We start from the raw sequence: 14,415 nt of genomic DNA, 5'->3' as shown, positions 1-14,415 counted from the left end.
ATAAAAATAAAAAGAGTCGTCGCATGGGTTATTTTTCAAAAGAATCCAAAGTTTATGCTTGCACATCCTCTAATATCTACACTAGCACCATATGCTCTCTATGTTAGAAAAAAGGACATATAAAGTTTGAATGTCCATTTAAGAGGAAAGGCGTGAAAACTGAACAAATATGGAAAGTTAAAGAAATATCTTTTATTAAACCAATCGGACCCAAGAAAGTATGGGTACCAAGGTGAAAGACTAGTTTATAAATGAAAAACTTCATGGATTAAGTCATTCCCCTTTAAAAATTGAGAAAGTAACTTAATTCATGATCAACAAACAAACTAGTTGAAATAGAAAAACTTAACAAGTGAGTTAAAAGCTCATTATAACAAATTCAAAAATGGCAAAGTTGGAAAAATCATAGGATGTTTTTTGACAAAGCTTAACTTTAGAAAATATTAAGAAAATATCAAATTAAGCTTATTACATAAGTATTTCAAGTTGATTCAAGTATGATTTTTCATTTTGAAGCTCACTAGGCAAAGAGACTTAGAGACCTTAGTATTAAACTTGGAACAAGTTTTTCAAAGTTAAACAAGTTCATATTCCAAGATTATTTGAGCAAAAAAGAGAGAACTCAAAAGCATGTTGAAATGAGGAAAATCTTGCTTACATACGGCTGTTTGTCTAGTGACAGACGACTGGTATGTTTTTGAAGTGTTTTCAACACAAGCCAGAAGACTGACAGATGACTGTCAAGTAATGGACAGACGACTGCCAATGACCAGTGAGCCGCCTGTGATTGTTCTGCTAGACGATTGTCAACCTTCTGTGTATATTGAAAAATTGATGTGTTCATGGACATACGATTGTCACCATATGGAGAGACGACTGTCATCCTTCTGTTAATTTTTTAAAACCTGGTTATTTAGTGACAGATGACTACCCCCTGTTGACAAGTGACTGCATAAATTTTTTTAAAAAGATATTTGAGAATGAAATGTTATATGCTACATGCTTGCATGCCTATATGATATGCTATATGCTACATGCTTACATGCCTATGCTACATGATATACTTGACTTATATTGAAAATTTATGGTTCACTATGTTGAAAATTTGAGCATGAGATTATTGAACAAAAGCATGAATTTTGATATGAGACCATGCATGTTATTGATAAATTACATGGATAAACTTACTGCCTTTTGATATTGATATCCATGAGCTATGAGAGATATAATGGTTATATTGGTATCCATAAGCTATGTATAATGTGATAATGACTTTGGTATCTATAAAGTATTGGGTATCCATGAATATTTTTGGTATCACATTTTATAAATTTTTAATTGGTATCACAATTCTTTTTTTTTTTTTAAAAAAAAAAAAAACTCATTTGGTATCACAATCTAAAAGTTAAATTTGTCTTTTAAGCATGAGTCGTATGATTATATCTATGAGCATAGTATGACATTGATGATATTAGCATGATATTGATATTTGATACATAATGTGAATAAATGTTTTGAAATATAGGATGATGAAAGCAAAATTGATAATAAAACTGATTGTATTGAGTTCAGGGGGAGTGTTATGTCATATTGCTTATATTATGATTGTTTCCCTATTAATCACTTCAGAGAATTTTCAATTGGTATCATGAATTAAATTTTCAATTGGTATCAATTCTCAATTAGTATCATGAATTTTAAATAGATATCATGAATTCAATTTTAAATCGATATCATAAAATCAACAATTGAAATCTTGAATATTGTCTAAAGGAAAAAGCTGTTAGTAATGAAGTTACAACTCACATACCTGAATATTATAACACACTACACATGCTATATTGAAAAACTATAAATTGAGTGTGTTCATATGTTTGATACGCATGTTTGATGATATGCTCAACATGTGATTTTACTCTAACTTAATTATTTTTTTGTTTTTTTGATCGATGTCAAAAGGGGGAGAAGTGTTAAGCAAAAATTGAGCATGGTATTACAAAAATTGAGCATGAACATAATATATATTAAAATGAGAGAAGTAGTTAATATTGTTGATAAACTTGAACTTGAATGAAGTGATGAGCATGATTACAAAAGTGTTTTTGAAATTGATATTGATCTTACAAATATTGTTAAGATGATGCTTATTGAAAGGGGGAGTCTTTTTAAGACTTACTCCAATTTTTGCTTCTTGTTTGTCATTATCAAAAAAGGGAAATTGCTGGCCTTATAAGGCTTAACATCTTATTTTTTATGATAACAAACAGGTGGATCTTAACATACTATGTTAAGTGATGTATTTTCAGGACTGAATGAAGAATGCAAGATTAAAGAGTTCATAAGAGCTTGTACCTCAGATAAGGATGATTATATCAATCTTGAAGCATGGATTTAAAGTTTAAAGCCTAGATATCATGAGAGAATTGATATTAAAGAAACAGTCTCAAAGAATGAAAGCCCAAGTGATCAACATGGAAAGGTCAAAGAAAGATGAAACAAAAGTATAAAGGCCTCAAGGAATTCAAGAATTGAAAAAGTCTAGGAAATTTCATGTAAGTACTTCAAAGAATTTCAATATGGATGCATGAATCTCTTAAGTTAATTTATTGGACCTAGACACCTTTGAACATACTTGGAAAATATTTTTATAAGGTCAAAAATTGTTTCAAAAAGCATAGAATCAATTTTGGAATGAAAAGCACCAAAAAGATGATTTCTCAAATGCTGTCAATTTTTCTACATTTGCATTGATGTACATTTCTCTCCATCAAACAATCTTTATTTTAAAATGTGTTCAACATGAAAGTTTTAGGATTTTCTCCTTGCTTTCATTTGACATTAAGAATGTTAAATTTTGAGCTATATAGAAAACGTTATGACCAAAATACTGATGGGTGCTCGAAGCTAACAGCATGACAAACGATTGTCAAGAACTTGACAGACGACTGCCAGTGCACTTTGAGGCATCTGTGTGGGTTTGGACAGACGACTGCCACCTTTTATATAGGGCTTTGTTCAAAACTCACATTCACCATAGGGCTGAAAACATCAAAAGCTGAAAGTTACATATATTGTATTGATTGTGATTGGATGGTATAAAGATTTGTTTTATATTCCAAGAGTCTTAAATCTTGAATGATTTCATCAATCTAATAGTACTGCAGTGAAAATATATTTGGTAAAGAAATTATGGTTGTGTTGGTTTGGAAATTGTGAATAATTGTTTGATTGTTTTTACTTTCAAAGTGTGGTTGAAGATTCAATGTTTAATTGTGTTTAATTTTATTCTTGATTGATTGCTCAAAAGAAATCAAGTTCTTGTTTGATTGAAAAAATAAATAAACAAATCAAGGAATTGGTTAAATATTAAAAGAAGTTAAGGACTATAAAAGAACTAAAGAGAAAGTTTTAAAAAGTCATTTCACCCCCCTCTTGGGAAGCTATTCCTAATTTCAACTACTATATTTAATACAAATAATACTTTACTACATTACTCTTTATGCTATTATCTTTGTGTTATTCATTACATTAACATTCATACTCTATATTTCTCATTTCTGTATTCTTGTTTGCTTTCATATATTTTATTTTCATATTATTCCCGTCCGCTATTCTTATATTTGTTGTTCCCATATCTACTATTTCCATATCTGCTTTTCTCATATTATTAATGGATAAATTAACAATAATGTGTTTAAAACTCTCTATACTAGTGAAATTTCATAGTCATGCTTCCGCCCTATGATGGGTTATGCGGCTCGAGGTTGGACTTAACCCTGGTCGGCCCCCCAGAGTTAAATCAACCACATTCTACAGTCTGTAGGCCCAATTGGCTATTCCCATACTGGTCTAGAATCCAAGGGGACCCTACCCTTCCCAGCATAATCGACCATCCCATCTCCACATTCTCTCTAAGACGTGTGGGTGCACTAGCGCTTCCAAAATATTCACAACAGTACCATCCCTATTCCGGTCCACAGGAGTTTTCAAACCATATATTGTAATCTAACATTATCAAACACATGCAAAATAAACTACATCACATTTTAATTCTCAATACATTTCCAGTATTTCCTACATCTCATACATATATCATAGCTTAACATAGAAACTTCATTTTACTCATGCCACACAATTTAACAACATATTTTATACATTTACTATAAAATAAGCCAACCCGCATTCATCATTAATATATTGAAAATGTACATTTAACCTCTTACACAGTTAACTAAAAAATCTGTCATTTTAACTTCCCATTTTCACAAATAATATCTAGTAGCACAACCCTAAGCTCATAAATTTATAATTTAAATGGTCGGCTTTTCAGAACTCGCATGAAAATCCTATACATATATACATTAAATTTTCATTTTCATCGATCATTTCCTCAAAAATCCTGTTTTAATATATTCCCATTACCTGACTTCTTGAACTACCCCAGCAGGGACCCCAAAATGATGCCTGCGGTACTCCCACGAGCCTAATTCAAGAACCCTAGTTAAATCAAATAGATCCCAAATAACCTACTATTTCAACATTTTTTCAACCTAAAAACTTTCAATAATCCTTTTAAACCCCCAAACTAAGAATCCAAATCCTTGCCTAAACTTTGGAGCGATGCCTGTAAAGCCCAGTTTAGAAATCTACTCCGCTAGATGTGTAGAGAATCTCTCCTAGAACACCGTAGCGGTTTCCATTTGTTGATTCAAGCTGAATACAGACCAAAATCTTAGAGAGAAGGCAGAGAGAGGCGTTTTGGAGAGATAAAAACAAAGAAGAATGAATTTCTTCGCGGAGAAGCAACCTCAGATCTTCTTATACATGATGTTGCCACATGGCTTCATCGACGAGAGGACAGGGTTCGTTGACAAACCAGAGAAGGGAATTCGTTGACGAGAGTATGCATTCGTCAACAAAAACTAAAATCTAAAATTCACTCTCTTAGGATATCTTCGTCTTCGTCGACGATCCCTAGAAGGAAACTCGTCGACGAGGTCTACTATCTTTTCCTTTAAAATTTCCCCTTTTTTTCTTTATTATTTATTTATCTATTCTATTTATTATATTTTCTAATTATTTTAATACTTATAATTTTTTGGGTCTCTACATTCTCCCCTCCTTCAGAACATTTGATCCTCGAAATTTTGCTAATCATTCATCCTTTTACATTTCAACAATTTACTAACTTACTATATCATATACAGTTCAGTATATATATATATATATATATATATATATATATATATATTACCAAATAATTTTTTTTTGCATCATCTATGATTAGATAAAACCTTCATTATCCTAAATATAAACTCATACCTGCTCTCTTGGCTATATCTGCCTCGTCTAGGGTCATCGTATATACACATGCTGGACCACCTCCACCTTGGGGTACTTGTTGATTACCCCATGTTTGGTTTGGTGCAGGTGCAATAGGTAGCAGTTCATGATAGTTCCTCTTAATGTGACCTAGTTTACCACATCTATAATAGTTAGAAGTCCTGATTTGGCATTCACCCCTATGCCTCTTATTACATCTCTAACATAAAAAGTAAAATAGAGTATGTTGATAACCAGAATATTCCCGATCTCCCATCTCTTTCCTTCGGCCCATAGTATCTTTCTCTCTCTTCCACAATCCCTAACCACCCTCAGCTTGAAAACTAGAAGGTGCAGGCCTTCTCCTCTACTCTGTTGGTTCTGTACCGTCCTACATGCTTTTCTCCAGCATTGAAGCCTTATCCACCAAGTCATAAAAGTTCTAGACCTGGAACCCTACTACAAGCTCATAAAACCTTCATCTCATGCCTTTTTCAAACTTTTTGGCCTTTCTCGCCTCGTTCGAGATCAAGAACAGAGCAAAACGTGACAATTCAACGAACTTAACTATATATTCCCCGACAGTCATACTCCCCTGTGTCAGGTTAGTGGATTTCTTAATCTTTTCCTCTCTAATGGACAAAGGGAAGTACCTATCAAAGAATAGCACCTTGAATCGATCCCACGTCAGAGCTATCTTTATTAACCTGTATTCCTCTAGCAGCTTCATAGAAAGCCACCAACGTTTCGCATCCCCTACCATCTTAAATGCAGTATAGCGGACCTTCTACTCTTATGTGCAGCTAAGTACTTCCAATATCTCCTTTATTTGCTGAACCCAGTTTTTTGCTGTCACTGGATCAGGTCCTCCCTCAAAAGTAGGAGGGTTCAATCTTATAAACTCCTTGATGCTACAGCCTTGATCTATTACTAGACAGTTCTGCCCTCTAGGATCCTTCATCATTTCTACCTTGACCTGTCAAGCTATACCTCGCAGCATCGTGGAGGTATCAATGTCATCTTCACTAGAAGTCTCTGAATGATCCCTTCCTTCAGCCTCTACATCCTCATCCCTAGGATCCATCCTGAAAATAGAACAAACAAGAGATAAGAATTCCATTATCATAACCCTATCAACACAATCACTAATCTAAATTCCAATATACACCCAACTTTTCAATTTTGGACCAATCTCATAGCTTAGAAACGAAATCATCTCAAGTTAACCATGACTTTTCTGAGGTGGTCGATTGCTTTAGAAAAATCACAAAAAATCATTGGCGTAATTCCGCCCTAAGGCTATAAAAAAAAATAATTTCGTAAACTCTCAACACCTAACCTACCCATTTCCTATCCTCATTATCACCGATTCCTATACTATTAGCTTTTGTGTAATCCCAAGAGGGGGGGTGAATTGGCATTTAAAAATTCCTTCCTAGGTCAATCAGTCTAGCAGCAGTATTACACAACCTAGGGGTAGTCTAAGTATATATGAAATTGAAGATATGAAATATTTACCAATATTCAAAGCATACAATGCAATTTTAGTATTTCTCAACTCAATGCAATTATGTGTTTATTAAATACACAGTATATTAAGCAAGGAAATTAAATCAAGCACACAGTAGAATATAACACAGGAAATGTAAATGTGACACCGAATATGATATCAGGGTTCGGCCAATTCTGCCTACGTCCCTGCCTTGGCAGACCTGCACAAGGATTACACTAAGGCTCACTTAACGAGTGGAGCGGTACCTAAACAATCAGGTCAATTAGCACAGGGCTGACCTCTTCCTTTACAAGCAATCCTTACCGAGCTAGATTATCGCCCCCTCAGGCCATACCTGGAATACAATAGTATTTTCACAATATAACCAGTACAATGATTATGCTTTCATGTAAAGTAGATACGTACCAAAATACAGCACAAACAAATATGCACTCACATATGATATGGATTTGATGTTTAGGTGAGATCCAATATGTAAACTCTCTAAGATGTGTGAGTGTATGTATATGTGAGAGTTCAACCTTTGATTCAAGATAAGATATGCAATACAAAAATAATCAAAGGAAGTTTAACACAATCCAAATCAAATATCTCAAGAATATTCTAAATGTATAGCATAATAGATATTTTGGATTAAAGCTAGCAAAAACAATATCAAAATAATATGCAAGTTTGTGCAAAATAATATTTTTGCAAATCAAAATCCACATGCTTGATGAGTCTTGAAATCAAGATGCAAAGACTCACCGACTAAAAGGGTATTCCCACTTAAAGATTTATTGTTTAAATCGAGGGAAAAACCCTATCTAAGAACTCTCAATGAAAATAATCAATCAACAAGAAAGGAGAGTTTTAGCAATGTAAAAAACTCAATAACACTCTTTGGAACTTGATCTATCAAGGGAATAACAAAATAGAGTGTATGGAAGTAGTATGGGCTAAATGGGATTTTGAAAGTTTGAGAGAGTTTTTCCTTAATGATCTTACTAATCAAACCTTAATTTTGCAAATGAGAAGATATATATAGGCAAGGGCAAAACTATGACTGTTGAGGACTCAATGGGCGTTATTAAAAAGATTTTAAATGAGCTTAACATTTTAACCCTATTTAAACCCTTTAATTTTTTAGTAAAAATTAATTTACCCCACGAGATTCGGGTGCCTGGTTTGAGGTTCGGGTGCCCAAATAGACACATCAAAAATTCATTTTTTAGAGGTTCGGGTGCCCAAAGTAAGGGTCCGTCGGTTGAACAAAAGACAGAATGTTTCTGTCCGCAATTCGGGTGCCCGAAGCTAAGTTTAGTAGCCCGAACTTGCTAATTTAGTCACCCGGGGTAGATTTGAACGTGGGATTCGAGCGCCCGGGTTGGTGAAAAGTTGTCAGGTCAAGGATTCAATCGCCCGTGGAAGATGTGGTAAAAAATGTTTGGCCGCCCGAATCCAAGTCAACATGTTGACTTGTCCACGGTTCGGGCACCTGAGGCATTTTGAAAGCTATAGGTTCGGTCACCCAACCTCTCTTAAGATTTTCAATTAACTCCAATGTTTGCTTCAATTAATTCCCCTGATTATGTAAGTGATATGGGGACTTATTAGTGCATATGTGTCGGGACCTAAGGTCTTTTCAAGTATGCGCAAAAACCTAGCATCGGTCGACCGAAGGGTGCCTTAAGGTCATTCAGTCCCTACAGTCTTATTAAGCACTAAATTCTATCATGGATGCATATGCATCATTACAGACCATATTAATTATTACAGACCAATTAAAAAGGAATGCAAATATAATTGAGAAGAGGTCTTCATTCTTGCGATTCTTTAGACGCCATAAATGAAGCTTGATCTGCATAGTCTGTATGGCTTGCTTAAGTTCCCACTAACAGTACATGGTAAGGATAGACCTATTGAAGAAGCTCAGTGCACAGGTGAGAAACATTAGTTTTGTTATAATCAAAATGAGATTAGACTCATAGAGTCAACATATACTTTGGTATTAATCATCCTTAAGTCTACATAATCTCAAAACCTAATGCTCTTATACCAAACTGTAACGTCCCGAACCCAAAACTAGGGTCCTAAGTGTTATTTGAAATATACCTCTAATAACGTCTTGTGACGCCCCGAACCCGCTTAGTGGGGCTCGGGTGCCACGTGTTCATTTCACTTGTATCTAATATCATAATCTCAACCATGCAACAGAATTAATAACAACACCTCAATAATATACCAGAGTTTCTACAAGTCGATGATCTCAAAAACATTCTCCAAACAACCAGTATTCACAAACATCTATATACATCTCTGAAAACATAAAAAAAAAACCCCAAAAATGTACACATCCAACATTCCATACTCTCTCTCTCTCTCTCTCTCTCTCTAAAATGCTATACCAGCCCCCAAGCTCCTTAGGCTCGATCCTACGAAGGTCCTAAAAAGATGAAATTCAACTACCGGTTGAGACACATCTAAGTAAGGATAGAATACGTTAAATTAGTGTGTGACTATCATTACGTTTGTGTATAACATATATATTTTATCTTTTTTCAATAAGATTATAATTATGAAATCATTTGTGTTCCTACTCAAACACATGCCAGGTATTTTACCAATGAGAGTTCCTAAGGATTTGGGTGATTACCTACTCACACAAGTAACACTCCTCTGCTCTGATACCTTAAGCAACCAACAGTCACAACTAAAGTACATTAGGGCACTTACCTTACTCAGTATGCCCTCAGATGGTTAGTTTATCTCATACTCACGCATTCACACAAAAGTTTACTAGCAGAAGTTACCAAGAATAGGGAAGATTACCCGCCCATACAAGTAACTTCCCTCTACCCTAATATGTTATGCAGCCCACAACTACATCTGATACCTATCAGGGCACTCGCCCCATGAAGGGTTGTGCGGTCCGAAGGCTGGACTTAACCCTAGTCGGCCTTCTAGAGTTAATCAACCACATTCTACAGTCTGTAAGTTATATTGGTTGTTCCCATATTGGTCAAGACTCCAGGTAGACCCTACCCTTCCCAGCACTGTAATGCCCCAACCCGCCACGTGGGCCCAAGGTGCTACTTTAGTGACGTTTGTGTACCCGATACCAAACTCATCATACAAATTGCAACGAAAATAAAAGATATAATCTCCAAAAAATCCATTACTAGATTTCTATATTACCTTTATACACAAATAAATCTATTTTCTCATAATTACATCCCATAAAACTAAACAAAAATAAAATCTCTATCTATACACACTACCTACATAAATTTACACTGTTAGTTCGGCTCGTCTAGTCTGCTAGACCCAATCTCTAGGATTTCCCAAAACAATAGTTTGTAAAATAGGGGTGAGGCACAACTCAGTAAGGGAAAGACTAAGTTAATGTCAGTGTGTGGCCAGCATGCATTTAGTGTACAGAAAATAACCAGTTCACTAAATAGATAACCACATTGATGAAATCATTCTTATTTTACACTCACACACACAATTAGCCAAGGATAGGAAAATTACCTACCCATACAAGTAGCTTCCCTCTACTTTAATATCATTACTGCTATTAGGGCACTCACCTTTCTCAGTAAGCCCTCGAAGTTATCTTATTAATTATTTGTATTCACATAAATTAACAAATATGCATATAAGACAATCCCTCTGACAAACACGTCATTTACTTTCCCTATGGCACGGGTTGTGTAGCTTGAAAGCTGGACTAAGCCTGGGTGATCTGCCCAAACAAAGTCAAAAAAACAACATCCTCTGCAAACACATTTGCAGGCATCCACAACAAAGCTGCAAGTTTGACGCCCTTACTTCAACCTCACACAGGCGGTCGACTGAACCCTCCACACTTCTATCTAGAACAATGTGGGTGCACATGGTCTAATTAACAACGGTACCGTGTTCACAGTACACTGGTCCTCAGGGTTTCTAAAGCATATCATGCAATTTAGATAATTGATATCACCATTTAAAATATCGATTCTCATATATTTTTTGGTATTCCAAAAACCTGGCCCCCGGCGGCAAATACAATCCGGCTCACGGTCGTTTAAATAAAACCCCAGCCCTCGACTGTCAAAAAATAATCCTGGCCTTTGGCCAATCAAACAATACCTGGCCATTGGCCTTTATTTCAAAACCCTACATTTTTCACAAGCAGTTCCAGTATTTTTGACAACAATTCCAATATTTCTCAAACAATTCTAGTATTTCCCAAACAGTCTCAAATCCAGTTAAACAATAAATCCTACCAAATAATCATCAGCCACACAATTTCAACATTTAAACATAACCATTTAAATAACCAAACTTTCCACCGTTTGTTTTTATTCAAAATACCATACCATATATCCTAAGTTTATAAAATCCATTTCGAACAGTTGGTTTTCAAATAACCTTTAAATTCTTAAATATGTAAATAAATAAATATATAACAATTTACTCAGTTCATATTTAATAAAATTATGACTTAACTTAATCCCCTTACCTGATTCCTAAAAAATCGGATAAAACCCCAACCTACTCCCCATGACATTCAAAACCCCTGAAACCCTAAAATTCAAACTTTATCACATTATTCATCACAATTCCCAAAGTAACTTTCCCTAAAATTCCTTTAAGTTTTGAATACCCTAAATAATCTATAAAAGCCTAAATTTTTAAACTTACCCCCGATTTAGGATTAGTGCCCCAAAGCTCCAACTCGAAAACCCGCTCTAGTTAGATTATAGAGAATCTCCCCATGAATCTCTTGGAAATTTCCGTTCATTAACTGGGCTTAAGATTTAAGAAAAATTGAGGTAAGTGTGAGAATTGAACTTAACCTATGAGATATGCCTATGTCACTCTCACGAAAAATCTGTTCTAATAAGAATGTCGGTGGTAGAGGTAGGAACCCAACAGTATTTTCGAATTTTCGATCGACCGAATATTGGAAAAGAAATTAAGAGTGGGAGAGAGGAAACGAGGAGAGGAGAGAGTGAGTGTGAGAGATACAGAGATGGGTGGGGGTTTTTAGAAATGTTCCCCAAGGATCTTTTGATCCTTCAAGATCCTTTAACTTATATTATATATAATATATAATAATAATAATATTATATTATTATTATTATTATTATATTATTTAATTAATAATTATTATTATTTAAAATTAAAAATTAAAAATTAATTAGTTTAAAATTTTAATTTAATTTAATTTTTTATTAATTTATTAAATTTTTTTTAATTTTAATTTTTTTTACACTTCCAAGCATATCATTTTCTGGGGCGTTACATCTCCCCTCACAAAAATTTCGTTCTCGAAATTTGTTGAATACAACCCTAAGAAAAATTTGTCATTAATCTAACAAGTTTGGAGGTAATCTTTTAAACAGCTCTCTGAAAAAACTAATAACTAACATAAATCGATGGATTATACATCCTGTCCTAATACATCTTACTTTAGCACCAACACTCAACAACTTTAATTTTCATCTCCAATATTCCAAAGATTTAGCACCAACATAACCTTAAAATAATCAATAGAAAACTATCCTTTGATTATGAAATGACCCAAAGATTTCATATTAGTTGTCCAGAACCCACATTCCCCATTTTCTAATGCGTTACAAGCACAATCGACCATCCTGTCTCCATACTCTCTCTAAGACGTGTGGGTGCACTTGCACTTCCATAATACCCGCAACAGCACTGTGCCTATTTCGGTCCACCGGAGTTCTCAAACCATACATTGTAATCTAACATTATCAAACACATGCAAAATAAATCACATCATATTTTTATTCTCAATACATGTCCAGTATTTCTTGCATCTCATACATATATCATAGTTCAACACAAAAACTTCATTTTACTCATGTCACACAATTTAACAACATATTTCATACATTTACTATAAGATAAGTCAACCCACATTCATCATTAATATATTGAAAATATACATTTAATCTCTTACACAATTAACCAGAAAATCTACCATTTTAACTTTCCATTTTCACAAATAATATCTAGTAGCACAGCTCTGAGTTCAGAAATTTATAATTTAAACGATTGGCTTTTCAGAACTCACGTGAAAATCATATACATATATACATAAAATTTCCATTTTCACCGGTTCTTTCCTCAAAAATCACGATTTAATATATTCCCCTTACTTGACTTCTTGAACTACGTCAGCAAGGACTCCAAAATGTTGCCAGCGGCGTTCCCCCGAACCCTGATTCAAAAACCCTAGTTAAATCAAATAAACCCCAAATAACCTACTATTTCACCATTTTCTCAACCTAAAAACTTCAAATAATCATTTTAAACACCCAAACTAAGAATCCTAACCCTTACCTCAACTTTGGAGCGATGCCTAGAAAGCCCAGTTTAGAAATCTGCTACGCTAGATGTGTATAGAATCTCTCCTAGAACACCATAGCGACTTTCGTTTGTTGATTTGAGCTGAATTCAGGCCATAATCTTAGAGAGAAGGCAGAAAAAGGCGTTATGAAGAGAGAAAAACGAAGAAAAATGAATTTCTTCACGGAGAAGCAACCTCAGATCTCCTTATACACGTTGTTTCCACGTGGCTTCGTCGACGAGAGGACAGGGTACCGTCACTATAAATTCTACATCGGCTTTGCTCAAATTCGTCACTAATAATAGGGTATTAGTGAAGAATTAAAATTTGTCACTAATAGTGCAGTATTAGTGAAGGATTAAAATTCGTCACTAATAGTAAGGTATTAGGGACGAATTACAAATTCGTCACTTATAGTGCAATATTAGTGAAAGATTAAAATTCGTCACTAATAGTGAAGTATTAGTGAAAGATTAAAATTCGTCACTAATAGCCTTCTATTAGTAATGAATATGTAATTCGTCACTAATACCCTACTATAAGTGACGAATTTTAATCCTTCACTAATACCTGACTATTAGTGGCGAATTTTAATCCTTCACTAATAATTAAAAAAAATTTTAAAAATTTTAATACTAATATTTTTAATCATTAGTTCCTATAAAAATCTGTAACTACATTTTTGCATATATAACTTGAAACCATAATTACTACAAAATTCTTAAATTATTCAAAATTTCAAATTCAATTAAAAATTCAATTAAAATAAAGAAATAACATCTGTTTAGATAACAAAAAAATTTTCAAAAAATTCAAAGTTCAAATACAAATACATTATACAAATTTAAATTAAAATACTGAAATTCCATTTGTTCAAATAACAATAAAAATTATAAGGAAAAAATCAACAGCTGCACCTGATGACTGTAGTGCATGCATGACATCGTGCAGATGTTATAATAGCCTCGAACCCTACTGTTGATTAAGGTGTAATCACAAGAAGGGGGCTGAATTGGGTATTTTAAAATTCTTTAAAACCTATTTACCTCTTAGTCCCTCTTTCTAAATTTAACAAATTACTTATCAAGTTTGTGTGAGCTTATTCAACATACATACATGCAGTATAAGTAATGAAGTGTGTTGCAAAAATTAAAAAGATAAGGGAAGAGAGAAGGCAAACATGATTTTACGAGGTTCAGCCAACCCGGCCTATGTTCTCGCCTTAAGCAACCCA

The sequence above is a fragment of the Malania oleifera genome, chromosome 4 (assembly GCF_029873635.1).
Source record: "Malania oleifera isolate guangnan ecotype guangnan chromosome 4, ASM2987363v1, whole genome shotgun sequence".
NCBI lineage: Eukaryota > Viridiplantae > Streptophyta > Magnoliopsida > Santalales > Ximeniaceae > Malania > Malania oleifera.
This window is presented reverse-complemented; position numbering follows the sequence as displayed.